At 41.6% G+C, this 19,325-nt stretch overlaps 1 protein-coding gene across 1 annotated transcript in view; it reads right to left on the reverse strand.

Moving 5' to 3' along the window:
- The window catches only part of elfn2b (extracellular leucine-rich repeat and fibronectin type III domain containing 2b), a 59,713-nt gene that overhangs the window by 22,874 nt on the left and 17,514 nt on the right, over positions 1–19,325 (reverse strand). The window contains exon 2 of the mRNA XM_076751869.1: positions 18,625–18,870. The gene's annotated coding sequence lies outside the window, so the exon portion shown is untranslated. The remainder of the gene's footprint in view (positions 1–18,624; positions 18,871–19,325) is intronic.

The following is a 19,325-nucleotide window of genomic DNA, read 5'->3' on the forward strand; positions in this document are numbered from 1 at the left end:
CAGAGGGAGCAAGGATTGAGGAAGAGGGCAGAGTGAACGTAGACAAAGAGATGCAATTAGAGAGGGAAGTAGAGAAAACAAGTCCCTGATAAACAACACATGGCAGAAAGGAGAAAGAGACTGAGTAAAGAAAAAGGAGAGAATTTTCCTCAAGTTTAGACTAAAAACCAGTGAAAGAAATGAAAAAAAGAGTGCCATAGATCTATAAAGAGATGCAGACACATGAGTGCGACATTGAAAGTTGAACCAGTAATTGCATCTAAGGAAGACTAATTGCAGGAGGTGTGTTTGCACTTTCGGATGTATTACCACTCGGCCGACTCTGGTGACAGCTGAATTCAAAGGCGCACAAACAGCTTGATTCGGCGCGCGCAAACGCACACAAGCATTCACAAAGAGGAGGAGGAGGATAAAACGCTAATTTTTAATGGTTTGTGTTGGTCGGAAGGTGTAATGTGAGCAATGAAACGCACACAACACTTAAAAGTCTCTAATTTCCTTCCATCTAATTCCAAAGAAAACACTGTGTGCTCTTCAAAACACACACACATACACACACGCATGCAAAGACTCAAACACCTCGTTCAGTGTGCAGGAGGCTGGTAACAGGCTTTCACCAGGATAGAGCCACCTCCAACAGCATTCTCACCTGCACCCATAAATCATCCTGAGTAGCACAGATAATGCAGCTATAGTAGATGACCTGTGTGGACTCAGGAGTCTACAGTGTTGTCAGCTCAGCATGTTTTAATCATAATCTGTTAAAGGAAACGTAGCATTACTGCCTCACGGTTATATGCCTCCACCAACCAGTGAAGTTGCAGTTTACACTGATGTCCGTCCAGACTCATTTAATAAATGTAATGAAGATCACATGATGCAACGACAATCGCCCGAAGCTCAGTATCAGCAGAACCAACGAGCTTGTGGTGGACTACAATGCTTCAGATATGGATGTTGCTGCATAGAAGCTGCAAATTGTAAAACGTGGACGCTTCACACGCATCTTCAGCCCAGCAGCACAGAAGATCTATACAATCACTACAGTTTCAAGGTGGACACCCAAGATTAGTGTCACCAATTCAGCGTCTGACCAAATGTGAAATACGGTCACAATCCCTCCCTCTGTTCCTGAGTTACGGTGTTGAATAAAGTGCAGAACGTTATGACATAATAGGGAAGTTAACCTTTGACCTTTTGGGTATAAAATGTCATCACTTCATCATTTTATCTTGTGGGAAATTACTGGAAATGTTGTCATAATTAGCGCATGAATTCTTGAGTTACGGTCAAAAACGTGTCTTGTCAGGTCACAGTGACCTTTGACCTTTGACCACCACAATCAAATCCGTTCATCCTCGAGTTCGAGTGAACGTTTGTACCACATTTGAAGAAATTCCCCCAAGGCGTTCAAGAGAATGAGATGGATGGATGGACGTACATAAGCTCGTACATGGCACAACTCGACATAATGCCTCAGGCATCAGCTGTCACCGCCACGGAGGCATAAAAGCATAGAAGTTCAGTTGTGCCGTGGTGCCTTATCCAAGCCCGGTCCAGCTTGGCTGCCTTATCCTGTCAATCCCTTGTGCCCCTGCTGAGGCTGTAATGTGTCACTATCACTTAACCGGGGTTAAGTACTTTGTGTACTCATAATGTACACCTGCATAAGCAGATGTGCATGCCAAGTCTCCGATGAGATGCTGAAAACCAGTCTGCCGTTACTTCAGTGAGCATTTTGGATATTTTGCTCACCCCATAGCTTCTTCAGAGGCTCAAAAAGGAGAGGCCGCTTCATTTGTGTACCAGGATGTAGGATAATCTGTTGGATGCATTACATATGATGAGCAATATCCTCTCAAAAACAATTTAAAAGTGGGAGATATTTTGCATCGGAGCTACCTCTTGGTAAACCACAGCATCTTTATCTCATAAAGCCAGATTCCCCGCTTGCTCTTTCTCCTGCTGTCTCCCCTGATGTCCCTGAAGCGCAGCCCCCCTACGGTGAACTGTATTATCTCACACTGGGAGTTTTAACTAACTGCCACTTGCCCCAATTAGCATTTTTTAAAAGACAAGATCTGTCAGCCACATTTGCAGTCCTTGGAAGATTGCAGGCATGGACTGGAACGAGACCAAGATTAGATGCATCTGAGAGTCCACATGCATCAGTGCTCTTTCAGCACCTGTCTCCCCCCAAAGGAACAACAAGCAGCGCTTCCTTTGCTCTCTCATGCGAGAAGCTGAGATTGTTCAACACTATCTACACAACCCATTCCAGCCTCACTTTCTGGTTTGCATTTTCCCATTTTCCCAACTGAAAATGATTAGATCTGATGGATTCTGTACAATGTCAGCAACAACATCAAAATGTGGTGTAAATTGTTCTCACTTTCAGTCACAACAGGATCTGGAAATGATCAGACTTCAAGTGAACTCAAGTGATTATCAGTCCACTGAAGCCTCTTCTTGTTGCTCCCTGATAGCACTGAAACCTGACATGTAATGCTGCCATGGTCGCCCATTCGCTGAGTAAATCTGACAGGCTTTACGCTCCCATATGCCCTTCTGCATGTCATTTCACCTCAGACATTTAATTCATCTCACAGGAAAGCGCTCAGGACCTCCGCTGAATACTTTCTTTTCCTTTTCTTGCATCCCTTCTTACTGCATCCCATTGCGACTTGCTGCTGCCAAAGTCTACTTTCACCATGGGGCACATTAAAGTTTCAGCTAAGCACATCTTACACCTCGTAGGAGCTTTAACAATGTTTAATTCTGTTAGTAGTTTTGTAATACGTGATTGCACATGTTTAAGTTAATGATTCATTTTATCTCCCCTTTGATGCATGCATCATGCGACAGAAGTACTGAGTACAGGGCAGGTTGGCACATCCTTAAGTTACATTTATGAAAACAAAAGAAGATCAAGGGAGTAACTATCAGACTGACTTGTCAGCATAAATCACATACCTAACTATGCTTCTTGTAATGAGTGTGTTATATTCGTACATTCACATCCCTTTAAGTTTTACATATATCCCCTATGTGTATAAGCTTTACTGAGTGTGGCAGCCCATCTGCTGAGGTGAAAGTACTCAAATGTCAACAATAAGCTTAACTTTTCCCATCCAACTAATAAGATTTAAAAAAAAAAAAAAAAAAAAATACCCAAATTATAGTGGGCTGCAATGTTTCTGTTAAATGAACAATTCCTTTCACAGTGTTACATAATTGTTAAAATCATGTGCTGATTATATTTGCTGCAGCAGGCACAGACACAGAGAGATTTTCCCACCACCTCTCTTGACACATTGTCTGACTGGCGCACCACCTGTTGCCAAGTTGAAAGGGCATGTTACCTGGTGTGACATGGAAGGGATGTTGGCTGTCTGGCAGCTCACCCCATTGATCCAAGCCCAAGCTACAACATGAGACATTTAAAGCTCTTTGCACTGTGGTTGTGCTCTGTATGGCAGATATATCAAAGACTGTAGAAAAACATACATATTGGGATTTTCCACTTGCCGTCATCTTGCCTTGTCTCGATGGAGTCAGTATATCCACATACTCTAGTATAGAGAGCGAATGTTGAAACCTGTAAGATCTGTCAATTAGCACACGCTTTCCAAGTCTTAATATCCTCTAAGTTGAATTGTAATTTTAAAATGTATTATGAAGATATGCACTAGATGCAGGGGAATGAATTAGTTAATTAGATGCTAACTTATTGTGAAAATAAATTATAGATTGCTGCTTTCATACAGTCTTTTGTGAAACAACAATCTAGCAGCCATTACAGGACCTGCAATTGCCCCAACTCTGAGCTGCAGTGGCTGCAGTGTTTCCCATGGAAACCTGAGCGTAGGTTTGTGGTGCTATTGTTTCTGGAAATCTTGGTGCTTTTGAAATGAGGACAAATTTCCCATGAACTAAATAAGGACCTCAAAGACAATGCTGATTGCCTCTTCAATACCTGCTGGAAACACTGACCTGGATGCCTTCTGAGTAAACTGAAGCGTATGTGAAGCTAACAGTGGGTGTCAGTCAGCTACATGTGATGACATGATTGCAACTCGAACTCAAAATGTGTACAATTACAGGAATATGATGAAATTGAAAAAATCCATTATTAAATTGGTCTTTCTATTGTCACAGACAAATTAAACAGTGTTCGTGCACAGCAAGTTATGCTGTGCCACATTGTGGTACACGTACTGTACATGCACAGGCACACGCGGGCACAATGGGACTTAAACCAGCAGAGTACAATTTGTTTCTGGGATTAAACAGAAGCTCCAGATGTGAGAAGATGTTTTAATGAACTCACTGCTCCTCGACCGGACACGCACACATTCAGCACAAAAGATTAGTCGACATCACAAGCTGCACAGAAACACTGAGCTGAAATCAAACCTGTATGTGTGTGTGTGTGTGTGTGTGTGTGTGTGTCTAAATGAGTATAGGAGAAGCATATCCACAGCAAAGATGTGGATACTCACACACAAACAAACGTAAACAAAGTTAATAATCATGGCAGCTTGTGAAAAATAAGCCATACCTACAAGATTCTGGCAACCGGTCGTAAGAAAAAAAAAAAAACTTTCAACATACAGTGCTAGACTGGTATGCACCCTGCTGTCCTGGCACCAATTGCTGAGGAGTCAAGAACTGCGAATACTTGAGTCTGTGACTACATTCACAAGATTTATCACCATTTCACCCCCCCCCCCCCCCTTTCACCCCAATTGTGTGTTCGCTCACGCCTCTGCTCTTGCAGTAAAACACTTCTCCAGTGTTTTATATTCGCAGCCCCTCTCTCTTCCATTCCAACCACACTCCATCCTTCCTCGACTTCCTCTCTTAACCCTGCCTCCTCCCACCCCACCCCTTCTCTTAACTGATCGCCTCACCTGTCATTCTCCCACTTTATCTCCCCCTCTTCATTCTTTACTGTGGGTGCTCCCCTCTGCACCGTCTCCCATTAGTCTCCCACTTGAAAGCAAACTCTTCAGTCTGACGCAAGCAGCCCAGCGTTCTACAGAAGAAAGCCACTTTAACCCATCTGAATTCTACCAAAGACTTTATGCAGGAATGCATGGCAAACTGTGAATCATCTGTGTTAAGCTTGGAGAAGGAAAATTTCCTTTTTTAAATCACAAGCAAGCAGGTAAGTCGATCAAAATTAGCACAAAGGAATGGTGCAGTAAGAAGATTTAAGTTAATGGACTTTTATCTATGTGAAATGTCCAGAAAATCTCAAAACATACTGAGGCTCATATCATATCATATCATATCATATAAGAGCTCCACAACAGAGTTTAAAAGTCTGAATTTCAGGGGCCAGCATACTTATATTTCAGCTACATTTTGCATTTTGGAAAGATTTTTTTGTTTGTTTGTTTTCTGTTTCTTTTTGGAGGAAATTTCATCATTTTGAAAGGAAAGCATATGAATTATTGTTATTCTAATCTAATCTAATACAAACACTGTGTATAAACACAATTGTTCAAGAGGGATTTATTGATTACTCTGTGGAGACACAGTATGTTTATCTTGCTGCATCTTGCCTGCTTGACAGAGACAGCACACAGGCTGACTGCTCGACTTTGAGCTGAGGGAGGGGAGTAGTTATTACAAATGAAAAGAGGATGGAAGGGAGTGGACGACCTGTGTCTGCCTTGTGTCTCTATCAAGTGATGAGGTAAGATGGTGAAAAGCCGGACCTGGGTGGCGAAAGGCGTCGAAAAGAAACAGTGATGGTATGAAGGAACTGGCACAAAGAAACAAGGAGAAAAAGATAGCAAACGGAGTGAAAAGATGCGTGGGAGAGAGGGATGCGTCTGCGGTGAGGAGAAGAACAAGTGCTAGAAGAAAGCAAGAGAGTGGCTGAGAAAGTGCGAAAGAGATAAACAGAGGAAGACGCGGAGAGGGAGGAGGAGAGACGGGGAGAGCACGAGATGACAAAGAAGAATGTTGGCGAAAGTAAACAGCTGTTTTTGACTTGACACTGGGAGACAGATAACAAAAACAAGCCTCATTATAACTTCTATTGTCCCCTGGGCTGCTTTGGAAATTTTAGAAGCCGTCATTATCAGTTTACCTGCTATTCTCTATCTCTCTCGACCTCTCTCTCACCCCTCTGACAGCTTTGCAAGGCTAAGACTGTGCTCCCATAATTATGTCTGTTTTCTTTTTCTTTTTTTTTTTGCCTTTTCTAACTGACACCCTGCAGCAAGTCACAGCAGGAGATCCAATTTAAAAAGGAGAATCAATGGCTGTACCTTCTCTCAGACTGGTAACAATGTCCAGCACCCACTGTCTGTGGGATGATTTACACGGTGATGGGTTCCAATAAACACAAGGTGGAGAGCAGTTGTCTATCTATCTATCTATCTATCTATCTATCTAGTTTTTCCTGTCCCCGCTTTCTCTACTTCTGTGTGTGGGCGACAGTATTTCTTCCCTGGAATGATACGCGCATGTAGGCATATCAGCATATGGCCTGTGATCATACAGAAACAGAAGCTGGTTGGAAGAACAATGGCTTCGGTTGTGAGAACAATGGTTTCATACATTGCTGACTGCGACGATAATGAACGCTGCCACATTCTCACCATTTTGTAAGCCAAGTGTGCCTCGGTTGCACACATCCCAATTTTAGCAAACGCGGACTGTAATGATGGGAAGTATAGTTAATGTGACTGCACTCATTACTTTCATTGGAGAAGTGCGTGTGTGCTCACGGGGTTCTCAGCGCTTTACTTTCATTTAAATCAGATATTAACTTCTGTTTTTTATGAAAGTTGCAAAATACGTGGCTCATACTCACACATGTAGTTAAAAGCAACAAAAAACTCATTACTATTCTGTAGAAACAGACATGTGAGTGTATGGTGCTATTGTGCTTCTATTGTTTCTGCAAATTTCCCATAAACTGCATAAAATAACTGAAATGTCTTTTCCTGTTGGAAAGACTCACCCAGACTTTTCAATTTGTGCTCGAATAATTGAGAGCATGGCATGGAGGCATCACTCGATAACTCTGTTGACCCCTGCAGAGGTTGTAATTTTTGTATCACAAACACAACTCACCACCAAACCCCATTTGTTATATCACTTTAAAAACAACTAATCAATCTGGGAGAAGTGGTACGAGGCTTACTCAAACAGCGTTGTGCACCCAAGCACAGACGTCCCTTCATTTTCTGAAATATTGTACTTTGGGCAATGCTAATGATGCATTAAACAAACCGGTTCCCATGAAAGGCAGTGAAGCTACAAGAGCTTTATTTGATTGGCTTACTTCCTCTTTTGCGCATGTCATCAAGCCTGTCTCCTAGAAATTATGTTCAGCTACAGCTAATTTGCAATCAGAATTACGTTGTGGTGGTTAAAACAACTGCTGCCTCAGTTATTTTCAGTCATTTCTTTGAGTGAATGAAACACTGCGCTGGAGCTGCAGGGAGGTGGTTGGGGCGGATGGTGGGTGAACAAAGTGGGCTGTGACACGAGAATCCATCCTACAGACGCTTTTGGGCTTTGTCACCTTTGGGGCTCTTTCTGAAAACCTGATGTTGTCGCTTTTCTAGGGAGGACAGTCTCTGTTTTTCTCATTTCTTCAGGCTTGTACTTTAAGTGTGCCGGCAACAGGTGTTCCTGCATGCTCAGCCATACACCACTGCACTATGAAACATCTGATTCATCCTTGCTCCTGACAAGTAAAGTGAAGCAATGATCGCCTGATCTTATACTGCTATGATGTACAAGGATGTCAAAATAATTTGGGAACAAGAGTAATCATGATATAATCATAAGTATGGGCTTCAGAACCAGCCGTTCAGCATCAACTGGCAAAGAATCAGATGCTGAATATGTAACCACTGTAAAGTTGTTGAATGCTTTGTAAAGCTGCGTTGTCTCTATCTTTTTCTCAACCGTGGCTAAGTTTTTGAGTTGGACTGTCTTTGAAGCAACCTTTACTTCTTCACATTTATTTACCAAGCCATGCAGTATGCAGTGTGCGCTAAGTAGTTAACAGGTCACTCTTATTCTAGGCTACCTAGATAATATAACCCTGACATGCTTCCCAGGTTTAAAATAACACAGGGCTAGGTCTCAGACGACAGACTGTTCTTCATTTCGTGCTCCAGTTTCATCATCTTGGCAATGGATGTGTGTGTGTGTGTGTGTGTGTGTGTGTGTGCGTGTTTGTGAGAGAGAGAGAGAGAGAGAGAGAGAGAGAGCATCTTAATTGAGAACCCGCCACACACACATCCACACAAATTACGGCCCTGTAATAACTTCCTGTAACTATTCTAAAAATACTGTATATCCAAACTTTTTAATGGCACATCTGCTTATTTGAGTAGAAGGCTGCAGCAGAGAGTGACATGAAAAACAGCGCAGAGCAAGAGGTTGGATTAAATACAGCATCGCTTGGGAGCTGAACTCAAAATCAGTAAGTGGCACCTCAGTTGAGTTCTTCACAGAGCTCTCCACATTCTCGTCAGCATCTGTGAATCTGGTATTTGGTCACTGAGCTGAGTTGCTTGTTTGTTTACCGAGCACATCAGCAGAGTCCTGTGTCTTGTATAATTTAAGATTCTGCAAGCGTCAGCCATCACAGACATAATGATAAAAACCAGTCATTAGTTCAAAGGAGGTTTTCCGAGCTCAAATAGGCTGCAATTTGTTTCATAAAGTCTTCTTACTGCACGTTGCACACTAAGCGTGCTTTTCACAGATAGATCGGATCAAATGGAATAAGATGAATAAAGCTAAATACAGTGTGTCTGAAAGTGAAGGCTGACTGCCACTCGTGTCATAAACAGGGTGAAACGCTATGCAGAACTGGGAGACTACAGGCAGTGGTTGCTGTTCAAACAGATGTAGAATCAAAGCAACTGGGCCAAATAAAAATCCACCAAAATTGTTGTCACAGCACTACTTCACTGCAGATTCACACACATCCACAGGCAGCATAATGCAACTACTGTCATCACACTGTCGCAAGATGAATACGGTTGAACACTGTTGTGGCCTTTTCAGATGCAAAGATTTGAAGATGCAGTTTAGCATGATATCAGAAATGCTCCTTAACTGAAAGATAGAGCTAAGTGAGCGATATGATTCATCATTACACTAATGGGTGTCACATTAGTGGTGTTAAATTACTGTGTCTGGTCTACAGAGTGAGGGAGAACCTCCATCAACGCTCAGTTACAATCTGAAAGATTTTCATTTAAATAAAGGTCTAAGTCACTATCACTGGATTAGGTAACACAGTGGTGATTGAGCCTACGGCAGCTTCACATTATAAGCATTTAACTGGTGAAACATGAGTTGATTTTTATTATGAAGTAGTCACAAGTAATGCACTGTCAGCGAGTTAATCAAAAATGCATCTAAAAAAACACGACAGATGGTCATTTTCTGCATTTCTTGACTTTGGATCAGTTTGAAATACTTGCAGGAAGAAGTGGAAAAAAGAAGGAGCAGCCACAGTGACGTGTTACAGCCTGCAAACCTCCAGTTTCACAGCGAGGTAACCAACTCCTGTCACTGTGCCCTGCTGTCTGCGGACTCATGCCGTGTGCAGCATAAAATCACGGTTGCTCACCATGTGATTAAAAAAAGGCAATACCATCAGAAATACATAACCTGTGGTGTTAAACTGCATTCGCTGTTACCACCAGTAACCACAGGTGCCATCAAATTGACCAACTCTTAGAGATTCCCACTTTAAAGAAATTGAACAGTGCCACTGAAGGAAATCAGCACATTCCAGTTAAAAGTGTTGGACTTCTGTCTCGACTCCCTTTTTATTACACTAATAGTTTCCAAAGTAGCCTCTCAGTCAATATCTTATTAACACAGCACCTTTTATGAATTTCAGTCAGGTTTCAGATCACTCCACAGGGCAGGTACTACACCGCTGCTCTCTTCTCTCTATCACATCGCATTCCTCTATTAGAAGACAGAAAATCAAGACTGCAGGGATCGTGCATGTGGAGGCTAAACCTGACATGTACGTTCAAAGAATAAAGTAACTTATATATTCCTTCACAGCAGCAAACTGGCAGAATAAACTGAATAGCCGCATTTCTGACCCCAAGAGTGGGCTTCACGTCATGGATGCTGGTGGTCTGAAGAGTCCTGCAACAAATTCTGCGTGAACGAGTTCTTGCTCCACATATACGGTCATACTTTTCTCCATGCATGCACCCCCCACCCCCCGTTCCAGATTACATGGACCTAGAAATGCCACAGCGCTCATAAAATATACATGGTAGATACCCAGTAAAAACACACACTAACACATTTGCACTATTCCCTGCTGCCCATGAAACAAAAAACACTCAAAGAAAACCCCAAGCTGGGTGTGGATGCACCATGGGAGGATTGTCTGAATGATGCTTCAGTCGTTCTTTGATCATATATCTCTTTCTTCCTCTGCCTCCACCTTTGACTGTCAGTCATTATATTTTTTTCGCTGCACTGCTGTTGTTGCTCCTGGATTAGGTTTTTGCAAACATACTGACCTGATTACAGCACTAGATAGGTCAGCTTATGCAACATGTATGGCTGACTGCATATGGGCGATGTCTCGTTTTCTCTCCCACTGTTTCTTCTGTGTTCTCCCACTCTCTTGGTTTGTTGGTCATACCCATGGGGAATTACATGACCACACTGTATTCAGTGTCTGTTGTGGTCTGTCAGTAAGTGGATGCTTACCAAACCAGCAATGCAATGCGCTGAATTTCTGCCCAGGCTCAGGGTTGTGGAACACGCAATTACTGGGGTTTTAGAACAAAATCTTCGCCGTCAGGCATCTGAAAACTGCTTTAAGTGAGATTATAAATGAATACACAACAGAAAACAATGAACCAGCTATCTTTCTATTAATCGTTTTAACAGTAGATTTTCAAAGAAAGACCCTCCTTTTCAATTTCCCGTTTCCCCTGGAAGATTTTATCTTTTCATCTGGTGGAGAGAGGGGCCGCAGTGTGAATGTCAGCATAGTTTGGATAAAATGTTGTTCGTGTAACCTCCTAATCTTCCTCTCAGACGAACATGCATCAGTCTTTCTCAAACTTAAATGTCTGCCGTTTGAACATATGAACAAGGACCGTGCCATCAGAGCAGTGATGTCTCTTCATGTCTTGTCTTTTCCTCCTCCTCCTCCTCCTCTGTTATGTTTTTCTCCTCTCAGATCATCCCAATTACCCTTTCTCCCCACACCCATCATGTCGCTTCTCTTCTCTTCTCTTCTCTTCTCTTCTCTAATTGAGGATTGCTGTTGGCAATACATGTGTGTATGGATTTAATGCATGATAGTTGGTGTCCTCTGCAGCAACCACTGTTGCACTGATGAACTCAACATTGTCAGTGTACAGTGTACTGTAACTTCAGAACCACACTGGACTGTTTCTCCCCTGCAAAAACATTAACTGCAATTACAGTTATAATCACAATTTCTCTTTTTTCTGTCACTGGCGCTGTTACACACACACACACACACACACACACACATGGCTCTGATAATTACTTCAAGGTTGCAGCTTCATTAGCCAACAGACCTGGCAAGCGGATTAACACTTCAAAGAGTGGAAAGAAAGAACGAGTGAGAATGTCAGGAGCCAGAAAAAGAGTGAGGTAATGTTAAAAAGTTGAATCTAAGCAAGAGAGAGAGAATTAAGTCGGAGCGAAACATGGCATAACACACGATGTGTAGTATCAATGCATAATTCTTTCATTTGTGTTTAAATGTATCACACCACATGTTTACTGTAACAATTTCAGTACATGTATGTGACTGAAAGTGTGTGTGTGTGTGTGTTAGCCTATGTGTCACTGGGCATGTCTGTGTGTTTATGCATCTGTGTGTGCAGTCTGGTCTGTGTTTCTGAATGCACCCATGCAAGTACGAGCACATTGCAGGATGGGGTGAAATAACTTGGAAACATCTATAAATGCAGAGACAGAGTGACAAATGGATTGGGAGTAACTGAAAAAGAGACTAGAGGCAAACATGCTCACAGATTTGATCTTGTTTACCTTCTCTCTGCATGGCGGCTAGACTCAAAGCATAAGTTCAGTAATGGCACAAACACCGAATCAAAGGAAGGAAAGGGCCACTGATGCAATGTGAGCAGGCTTCGAAAATGTCAGACACAGCATACTGGCACACTGACTGCCATAATAAAAAGGAGTAGGAGGGGCAGGAACACAGCAAGACAAAGAAGGAGTAAGTGAGAGAGAGAGAAAAAGAGGAATAGAAAGAACCTCAGAAGCAATAATTAGTTTATTTTTGTCCGAAATAGCAGACAAGCCACAGTCTTTCACAAACAAATGGAGAGGAGTGAAAATATATGCAGCCTAATTGTAAGAGAAAATAGAATGGAAGGAAAGGGACACAGGTGACAGACAGATAGCTGTCAGAGCGATAGATTTATCTATATTCATATAAACAGTGTCTTCCTTTCCCGCTCTTTATCTTGTTCTCAATCAAAGCTGAGACCTGTATGCGTGAACTGATTGACAGTGAATGAAAGAAGAGAGGAGCAGATGAGAGAGGAGGACAGAAAGGAGGACATAAAATGGGAAAGTATGTTTCACTTTGACGCTTTTAGTGCAGATCTTCGCTAACTTCTAATAATATCACCAGGTTGCTATTTTTTCTTTTTCTTTGTACCGGCCGTGACACTGTAGTTATGCAAGGGCAGCCAAAGCTCGGGTGTGCAAAGCAAATGTTGTGTGCTTGTAAAACGTATGAGTCAGAACATCGTTTAAAATCCAAATGTGTGGACTGATAGTGGCAATCGAGACACCAGCCAATTCATCAAAAGGAGGATAGAACTGAGAGAATTGGGATATAATTACAATGTACCTGGGAGCATAAATGTGCACACCAGTGCACATGCATGCTCATGTACTGTTCACATATAGACAGACACACAGATGGAGCGCATAATCTCCTAGACTGAGGAAAGTATGGGCCGATGGAGGGCATTAAGCTAGATTCATACTTTTTCTTCTGGAAGTCAAAACAATGCCAAATTACACTTAATCACATGCCAATAAATAGATATAAACAGTAGATTTGGTGAATATAAGTGTGGGTTAAAAATGAGAAACCATCTTACCCACTGGAGTAGAGAAATAGAGTCATATAACTGCAATCATCACATTTTAGTGTTTTAATATGTTTAGTAGAAAGGCTATTTCATACTTTCATGCTGTCACACTTATTTCCCTAATCAGCCATTTTGACTGTGGTAATGTTTTACAAACAAGAATGCAGATTTAAGCACAGTCGTTAAACCTTTAAGATCTCTCAAACATGCACATTTCAGCAATGTCTGGGTGATAACAATTTGAAACAGGAAGACAAAAATACAATTTGTGGTCTCAGTATGGTCTGATGGACAAACATGCCCAAGTTAATGCTTTAGAAGTTACTTAAAATTGGCCTGTGCTGTCAAGAAACTTAGGCAGCTGTGAAATGGAAAACAAACTTAAACAGAATATAAATATGCATATGCAAGTGATATGGCTTTTGAAAGACTGGATAAATAGGAATCATCACTCAGGCTAAATAAACCAGGTATCTCACTGATAGGTGCTGCTTTGGTTCCCGGTGACCTGAAATGCAAATTTACGGATCACAACCAACTCTGAACCTAGCTGCCATATCCTCCCATCTGCTTTTTCAAGTAAAAAACTGCCCACAAAGGACAATTTACAGCCACTTTGACATCTGAGATAATGGGAAAAGCAAAGTAATGAAAGTCTTGGTGGATATCAGTCAAAATAAGCTCAGAACTCATCAGTGAAACATGTCACACACTTGATGAGACTCAAGCTGTGAGGTAATTTAATGCTTCATTCCTTCAGCCCTCCTCTGGCAGCACCCACACAGACAAGACTCCAGACAATGCTGACACACGCACACTCTCATTCTGTCACACACACACACAGAGTTATGTTTTGATCACTTTTGGGGACATTACATAGACTTAATTCAATTCCTGGACACTTACCTCAACCTAAACCTAACCTTACCCTGACTTTGAGTATTCCTGCCAAAATTCAATGATTTCTTTATGAGGTTCTGCATTTTGTCCCCATAAGGAAGACAAATACTCACAATATGACAGTGTAAACAGATTTGTGTCCTCACAACATAAGTAATACCGGTCATACACACACTTTCATCACTTTCGGGGACATTACATAGACTTGCATTCATTTCCTGGAGACTTACCATAACCACAACCACAACCACAACTTGCCCTAACCTTAACCCAAGTCTTCACCCTAAAATTTGATCATTTACATTATGGTGACCTGCATTTTGTCTCCACAACGTGAGTAATACACACATACACACACAGAATGTCCTTCCATTTATCATTTCCGGACTGCTCTACACCCACACATCCACAAAAATATGTGCACACACAGCTTAGTTGTCACACACACTCAAATAGCCAGACACAAACACACACAAAGTCTCAGTTCCAGGCTACCACCCAATCAATAATCCCATTATAGCTGAGAAGGCTCTTTTATTTGTTCTGATTGAGTTTGGGGGGGACGAAGAGGCATGGCTCATAATTAAAGCAGGATTTGCTAGATTGATGGTTAAATGGGGTGGATCGGAATGTAAGCAGACACTTGGGCTTTGGCACATGCAAAAACATTACGATTAAGTGTCCATTGCTCAAAGACACAAACTCCCAGGCCTCTGGTAGAGGACAAGAGCTTAAGGAACATACGCACCACCCCCCCAAAAAAGTGTAACAGGAAACTACTTTGCTCAGTTTAGTCAGCTTTCAGTGCACACAAATGAAATCATTAGAGTCAGTGAGAAAATGGACAAAACTGTTTACAGCACCAATGTATGAGTTGTTGCCTGGTTAACAAAGGGTTACAGCATAGAATTACAAGAGGATTATTTTCTTCCATGTTTAATTTGCCGTATGGGTACTTGCATGCCACATATCTCAAATTTGTTCAAAGCTTGAATGGCTCTCTAGCATTTCAGGGTTTGGGATGAACCTTTCAGAACGTCAAACCACATTATGCACAGAGACGAAGATAACCTTTCTGTCGCTAGATTTCAAACTGGCCACATTGTTCAAGGCTAAAGCTGGAAAGAGCCATCACCTGACATGATAATACAGTATAGTCTTATTTTGCATGCCAGTACACCCCTCACCATGTCCTTTCCTTTGTTGCAGACACTGCTGTTTCTGAAAATGTTCCCACCAGTAGCACCTTCAACAATTGAGGAGCCTGCAGCATTCAAAGCTGTTTTTCCGTCTCCTCAATTTCGTGCCTTGTTTGTGAAAAATGGGGACATCTCTCCAACAAACAATAGCACAAGAAAACATCTGACACATGCCGATGAAAGGCTCGAGCACGCCAGGAGCACAGCCAGCATGAGGCTGGAAGGAGCCGCGAGCAAACCTGGAGTGTTAATAGAATGTTAACAATGGTGGTAATGACTTTGAGATCTTAGAGTGGCAGGCTTAATGTATTCCTGACTCTCATTAAGTAAGTCAATAATTGCCTCCTTTAACAGCCCAGAACAGTTAATAGTTTCCCTGTTGGTGAACAGAAACAATGTTGATGTCTAAATATTCTCTCCTTATCATGCCTGGAATGATGTCATTGCCTTTGGCTCACTGCAATCATCACCAAAACAGTAGTTTTACGCTACATGCATCATGCCTCTTTAACACCCTGTGTATCACCTAGAAGGCCAGATTTTAAATGCATTTGCACCAAGAATTTAGCCTGAATCTTTGAGAATGCTACTCATCCAGTAAAAAGGTTGTTTGAATTCGATTTCCTCTTGAAATGCAAACTAATTAGTTCATTAAATATACAGTACAAGAGATACAATGATGTACTATTTACATCCAGCGTTGTTGGTTTCTGAACCAGAAGCTATTTCATGTGTCCACAAAAGCATCAGACAGTTTTATTAGCTCTCCTGTCAGGCTCAAAAAGCCCTGTAAGTTACCCCTAGAGGCCATTCTGCTCCTATACCCCATTGGACCAAAGTGATTTGAAATGACTGACTAACTGACAGCGCCATTGTCAGAGCCCCATGAGAGTTCCCCATGTGGGCTAAAAAGCCTTCAAATACAAAAGGAGAGGTGATTTACTTCCTATAGCTGATTATATCACTATTGGATGTAACTGTGTGACCAACCGTATTCATTTCCACAGGGTTACAGTCACTGATTAAGTGGGTCATAGCTAATTTTATGGGAAACATGTATTCACATGACATCAGACACAAAGTATCATGTTTACTCACTAATCTGATTTCTGTATGTGGTGTATGTGCAAACATGCAGCCATACATACACAAAGTGACTCAGTAAATAAAGGTACTGCAACACACACTAAAAATGGATGTTTCCAAATTAAATGCTTATTTTATTTCTGTCTTCTTGATTGTGGCTTTCATGCAGTCAGCATTAGTGGTTGGCTTTGGCTTTTCCTTTTCCCTTTTTAATGACTGGGCACTTTTGGTATGCCAAAGCGCAGACTAGCATATTAGCCCTTCAGCTAGTGAACTTGAGGTAGAAGAGGGGACTGTCAGTGTCTTGCGTGTAATAAACGTCAACTTCATCCTTATTTGACTCATGTCCACATTTGAGGCGTTCCACAGAGGCTCCAAGTGACTGGTGGTGCATGTAAGGACACTGTAGTGATGTGAGTGTGTGCTGAGATGAATGTGCAGCACACGCAGTCTCTGCTTGAAACCATGTCTGACATTGAGGAACAGCTATCCTTCCGTGCACATTATTATATTTATTATGTATTTAGAGAGGTCCACTGGACAATAAAACAGAATAAATCGGTGAAAAAGGCATTGGGAGACTGATTCAACTGTGCAAGATACAGGTATTTGACTAAATATGATATACTGTAAACCACATTTTGGTTGCAGCCACCTTCCACTGAATGAACGCATTGTACACTCTGTTTGCCTCATTCATTGGTTGTGAATTAGCAGCACGGTCGCATATTATTGGCCGAATCTGAGTATGTGAAAGAAATCTGAACTAAGAAGCATATTATGATTCCCAAAAGGGAGGAGGAAATTCAGATCCAGCCCTGTGTGAATAATTACTTCTTGCAGCCCAGATTGCAGGGATAATTTCCATATTGGTACAGTATTTATTGTGCAGAAGAGGCTGTAAAATAACACAACATGCAAAACATCAATTGCAATTGCATGCATATACAGTAAAAGCTCTACTCTACAGGTGATAGTTTTAACCTTAACTGTACCTGCATCTGCTGTCTTGGTTAGTTCTTGTCACAGTGTAGGTGGCACAGCTTACTAGACTATGACAGTATGTCAGCAGTGATGGCCTCCAGTAGGTAGTCACACAGATGGACAATTCAGCCTCTACGCAGTCAATGTATGTTTTTCATATTATGCTGAACAAATATACTGCAGCTCAAACAGCTGCGAGTATGTGAATTCCACATTCTAAATAACGCCAAGCAATATTTTTCATTCTTATAGCGAAGCCATGCTGGTCCCCTTGTTCACTGCAAGCTGTTGTTGTTGCGGTACTTGTTGCGGTAATAGGATCTACTTTACAAGTCAAGGATTTGAAATATCAATGCTTGTGTACACTTAACAGTAATCATTCTTGTGCATAGCATTGTCGGTTTGCTTTTTTTCCATTCAACTGTTTAAGGTGGAGTGCATCCATGTGCACACTTTCAATGGCAAAATCAATGCCTTTTAACAATACATATATGTGACCTCCCTTTTTTGTCATGCTGTGTCAGGAACACTGACTCCCGACCGTAGCAATTAACATAATAACATATGATCATTGCACCAAATCATGCTGAAACTTCTTTTCATGAATAGGAACATGGATGAAGTGTGTTGCATTTAATCTGCATTACATTCTTCTCGGAGCAGCGAGACTTTCCTCAACACTAGCACAGTAGGCAGGAAGAGAACGGAGATGAAGTAATTACAACAATTACTTTTTTTTACTTTATCCCTGCCTGACACACACAGCACACTCCCAAATGCACACACAGGCACACACAGACAGAATGTAATAGCTGTGGTAAGTGAAGCACTGGCAGCACTAATGACAGTGTTGCCAGTAAAATAAGTGCAATAAAAGCAGGGAAGATGGCATAATATATGCCTGTGAAGACACTAACTAATGCTTTCACCACAGTGCTAAACTGCATAGCAGAAGCCTCACACACACTGCACATACACTTGTGTAAAGTAACGTATTTGACACACACATGCACGCACACATGGGAAAGAAATCCAGGCGACTGTAAAGCAGAGGTGAAAGTGTGTCGCTGCATACACAAAAGATTATATCATTACTGGTAGGTGCTTTGTGTATGAGTGTGTGACACCACAGGTGGATAAAGGTCAGACTGGTGGATTCTTGAGGAGACACACAGAGTAACACACACGGTGAATGAGCTACAGAAACATTGGTTTGAAGCTATTGGTCATATAATGGAGTCATGTTCAAAAAAAGAGAAAACTCCAACTCAGTACACAGTAGGACAGAAATGATTGTTATTATGAGCGTCTCCTACCTGTTTCTTCTCTCTATTGCCTCCTCTCGCTCCTCGGCTGTCTTTATCGAGACGCAAAAGTGCTCCTTTCTTTCCTCTCTGCTGTGTATCCGGTGTGAGGATTTACTGGTGAAGGACAGCGTTCCCAAGGTTGGCAGGTGGTTGAAGTTGTACACCAAAATCAGTTAGTTCATTTGCTCTTCTTGGACTCACAGTGCGTCCCCAGTGATTCGGCCAGGATCACAGGAGACAAAACTGGGCCGTGAACTGAAAACAAGGAAATAAAAATAAAAAGCAGCTTGAAGCGCAATCATAAATGGCAATTTATGTAACAAACCACTAAATCTAATCTTAGGAAAGCTTAGGCTTGATATAAATGGCAATCATGCTAATAATAGTATATTGGGGGTATTTTTATAAAGAACAGTATATTTAGGGATAAAAAGAAATACCTCCTGATAAAATATATGCATCTTTTAGATAGAGGCAAGAAAAAGAAAAACAACAGTAAATAATGCATCAGTCAGCAGTAAAGGATTTCAAAAGAAAATGGAAAGGTAGAGCAATGGCAACATGGATGAATAGACTTAGAGCTGAGACTACAGTCAGACAGAGAGACACAAAGGTGAGAAAGGAAGAGTGAAGAGGGAAGGAGAGAGGCTTTCCAGTGGCATACAGATTTTTTCTCTGCATGGAGACTGAAGAAATGTGCAATGGGCCCA

The sequence above is a fragment of the Chaetodon auriga genome, chromosome 16 (genome assembly GCF_051107435.1).
Source record: "Chaetodon auriga isolate fChaAug3 chromosome 16, fChaAug3.hap1, whole genome shotgun sequence".
NCBI lineage: Eukaryota > Metazoa > Chordata > Actinopteri > Chaetodontiformes > Chaetodontidae > Chaetodon > Chaetodon auriga.